General features: G+C 44.0%; 1 long non-coding RNA gene across 1 annotated transcript; it reads left to right on the top strand.

Moving 5' to 3' along the window:
* Positions 1-552: 552 nt before the first annotated feature.
* LOC125505199 lies at positions 553-4,329 on the top strand. The gene is made up of 3 exons (XR_007281993.1): positions 553-814; positions 878-2,573; positions 2,635-4,329. It is a non-coding gene; the product is annotated as an uncharacterized LOC125505199 (long non-coding RNA).
* The last annotated feature ends 6 nt before the right edge of the window (positions 4,330-4,335 follow it).

The raw sequence follows: 4,335 nt of genomic DNA on the forward strand, positions 1-4,335 counted from the left end.
CTATTTATCAATTAAAATACGTTTCGGTGTATTTTTCTACCATCATCAGTTTTTATGTGTAGCGTTGTTGCTACTTTAAGCCTTGGCATACATTTTCTATGTATAAAAATGTGTATTGTGTGTTATTCCATCTGACTTTCCATGTCCACTTCGTTTCGAAATAAAGCATGCTGGTACTTGCCTAGTTTCATACTATTGCTTTACCAACTGTTATGTTCTCCGGTTTTGTATGAAGTCTGATTGTTCGTTATCTGTGAAACCTACAAGTCATTAAAATTTTCTTAGCTAGTGATAGGATTTGGCATGTGACCAAATTTCTAGTAAATTTTACAAACATTTTTTGAACTCATTCACACCTACCGCCCTGGTTTAAAACAAATTGCATTTGTATTGCCCGCAGAACTACCGAAGTACCACCGTCGCAACCAATATGAGCTGTATTTGTGCAATTACGGGAAGTAGGAGAACAGAAGTTTAGAGGAAAACGTGGAAACATCAGAAGGACAGGCTTCTTTGAAAGTTGCTTGCGCTTTTTGCCAAGATATGAAAGTACAGGTCCTAACAGGCAACACCAGTAGCGAACCTCAACCATTAGCGTTAATGCCAAAATTTGACGATCAATGTCATACCACCCCTACATATGAAGGAAATAACAATAAAAAAAAGAAGGGAAAATAAAACCAACCTCAATGTGAGCGATCATCAAGTTTTGCGCCAACTGATCACTCACATGGAAGTATGCCCCCAAACTAAACACCACGGGGCAACAACATACAACAATGAGAGACGATCAGTAATTTATCTAGCTGACACGGTGAGTACAAAGCAATTGAAGATTACTTTGCACTAACATTTGGTGGACTTTTACCACCTCCAGAATACTGAACAGAAGTATTCTTTCCAACCCCGATGTAAGCGATCATCAAGTTTTGCCCCAAGCTGATCGCACACACCAGGGTACGCCTCTATCTGTAAAGCGCAATGAACATAAAACAACCAAACGATTCAGAAGAAAAATAAAGGGGTGAAACAACTGAATCGAGACAACACTCGCAACCGTCAAATAGAGAGAGAACCAGTTAGCAGGAAAATCCAATTAAGCTAACTAACGACATCAGCATCGGAGCTAAAGCGGCCGGAATGCATAGGTTTTAGATCTTGGACATGCCATACGCCTTTACTGACACCGGACTCGTCCTGAAGCTCGTAGGTACAAGTACCTGTCCTTTTGCCTATTATAAACGGGCCCACATATTTCGGAGGTAACTTGGCACTAAAATAATTTAAGGCATTGGATATTACCTTGTTTCTTGGAAGAACCTTTTCGCCAACAACATACGTAACAGGACGCCTCCGCAGATTGTATCTATTCCGATATTCCCAACAGGCTGATGCAATCCTCCGACTAATTCGCTCATACATCTCCCGATAACCCTGGACCCGACTCTGAACATGATGTTGCGGTTCAGTATTGGCCGACGGAACTCCTGGAACAAAATCGTTTCCAAACAAAACTTGTTCTCTTCAAAAATTTACGAAATAAGGGCTGTACCCTCTTACCTCATGACGTGCGGTCCGTATGGCACAATCAATGGCCGGCAAGTTATCTTCCCACGATCGGTGATTGTCCTGTTGTACGTAGGACTTAAACATGGTTTTGATCACGCGATTAGTCCGCTCTGGGTGATCAGCTCGAGGATAGTACGATGCGGTGTAAAATAAATTAACTTTGTACCTAGCACAGAGAGACTGAAACTCTTTGGATTTCATAGGGGTGCAATTGTCGCATGTTAAGTGTTGCGGAGCTCCATACACCAAAAAGATTTCCTGCTCTACGAATATCACCAAGGCTTTAGAATTAGCCGAACGGCATGCAAACAGGACTACGTATTTGCTGAAGTAATCCGCCACGACAAGGATGTGGGTATTGCCTTGTTTCGAGCGAGGCAAGGGGCTAACAAAATCGAGGCTGATGGACTGCTAGGGTTGAGTAATTGGTGGTCGATTTCCCATTAACCCAGCGGGAGGCTTTTGCTCAACTTTAGACTGAGCACAAACTTCGCAACGGCGAACGTAAATGATAACATCGGATCTAATTTGCGGCCAATAGTAGCGTTCAGCGATCCTCATAAACGTCTTGTATATTCCCAGACGACCAGAAGTTGGGAGGTCGTGACATCGATGAAGAATATATTTCCGGTGATCTTTGGGGACTACCAGTTTCCAGCGATTTGTTCAATTGGGGAACTCAGGGTGCCCAGAGCCAATCAGCTTGTACAAAAGACTATCCTCAATTCGCCAACAAGAATATTTCTCAGGATGTTCCTCCAGTCTGTGGATCATCAGCTGATACCATTTATCCGTCGAATTCGACCAAGCGGGTGGAACGCAATCCTGCACGGAGCGATACCCTCGACACTAACAGGCACAGGCCGATAGAGAAAATCGGGTACGACGTGGTCTTTACCTTTCCTATGGATCAGCCTGAAGTCGTACGGTTAAAGCCGAAGAGCCCTACGAGCAAGCCGTCCTTGGGGATTCTTCAAATTGTGCAACTACAGAAGAGAATGATGGTCAGTTATAACTTCGAAATGGACATCCTCTAAATAATAACGCAATTTCTCAATACTCCAGATGACAGCATTCTTTCTCAGTGACCGTCAGTTTCATCTCCTGGCGGGTGAGAGAACGAGAAAGGTAACTAATAACCTTTTCGCCAGCATCGAAGGTTTGCGTCAGAACCGCTCCCAGACCATAATGAGAAGCATCGGTTTGCAAGACAAATTTGCGTTCGAAATCAGGACAAGTAAGAATTGAGGCTGTGATGAGGGAGTCTTTGATGGAATTAAACGCCCTCTGACAATAGTCCGACCACCTAAACGTAACCTTTTTCTTGATCAAGTTGGTTAATGGTTCCAAGACTGAAGATAAATTTGGCACGAATCCTCGATACCAAGAAGCAGTGCAAATAAAACGACGAATCTCGGTAACACTTCGTGGAGGGGTGATGTTAACAATGGCCTGCACCTTTTCAGGATCCGGTCTCAGGCCATGGGAGTCTAGCAAATAGCCGAGATACTTCATCTCGGGTTTACGGAAATGACACTTGTCTTTCCGAACCACTAATACGGCGCCTTTCAGCCGATCGAACACAAGGGCCAGAATCTTTAAATGTTCTTCAAATCTTTGGGAGATAATGACAATGTCATCCAAGTAAACCACGACGTAATTCTCCAAATCGACCCCCAAAACGCGGTCAATAAGGCGTTGCCATGTGGCAGGAGCATTGGTGAAGCCAAAGGGCATCCTTTTAAAATGATACAGATTTTGACCTGGGACAGTAAAAACAGTAAGTTCTCCAGAAGACTTCTCAAGAGGCATCTGCCAAAAGGCTGATTTAATGTTCAAGGAACTTATGTAACGAGCATTGCGAAGACGATCCAAAATAGCCAAAATATAGGATATTGGGTAAGAATCCTTATTAGTGACGGAATTCAACTTTCAAACATTAATGCAGAAGCGATATGAGTCGTCCTTCTTTCGAACTAAACAAACTGGACTTTTGGATGGTTCGATGACTCTCAGCTTAAGCATCTCGTCGATCTCGGTATCGATCAATTTTTGCTTGAAAGGGGACACCGGATAATAACGCTGCTTAATGGGTTTTACAGCAGGCATAATCTCGATGTTATGTTGAGACACGGTGCAACACCCAAGTCCAGTACCCATGGCAACCATTTTCCCCCTAACGAGCTCATGAAGGAGCAGCTTCTCCTTCTCGGACAAAAGTTGGGCATCGATTGGATTGCAGGAAATTTTAGGTGTTGGATTTCCTGCAGTGCGAAACATCTCGATTCAAATCAGGGATTATCCCCATAGTCTTCCAGAAATACACTCCCAAGATTAAAGAGTGTGACACCTCGGAGAGATACAAAACCTCGACACAATGAGTCTTGCCCCTCAGAGACATGGGGACACAAAAGTAACCAGCACTAGAACATTTTTGGCCATTAGCAACGGTACAAACGCTGTGTTGAGAAATGAGTTTCAGGCCAAGCTCACCAGCACATCATACCCAGACCGACCTACGAGTCCAACAAACCCAACATAGGACAACTCAGGACAGAAATCTCCAAGTAGGGACGCTCGTCGCCATTTGCGTGAGCGAGAATAAAATCGAGAGCAACTCGGCCAGGAAAGAAACAAGAGTCGTTTTTAATGAGAGTTGGTGTAAACTCAGGACGGGAGGTACCCAACCGACCTATTGGGATCTCCGAGGTCCGTTTCCCGAAGCAGGGCAATTCGGACAAGTGGTTAGTGTCACAACCGGCGTAC

Source organism: Dendroctonus ponderosae, unplaced genomic scaffold (genome assembly GCF_020466585.1).
Source record: "Dendroctonus ponderosae isolate FM_Combo_2020 unplaced genomic scaffold, Dpon_F_20191213v2 Dpon_F_20191213_7, whole genome shotgun sequence".
NCBI lineage: Eukaryota > Metazoa > Arthropoda > Insecta > Coleoptera > Curculionidae > Dendroctonus > Dendroctonus ponderosae.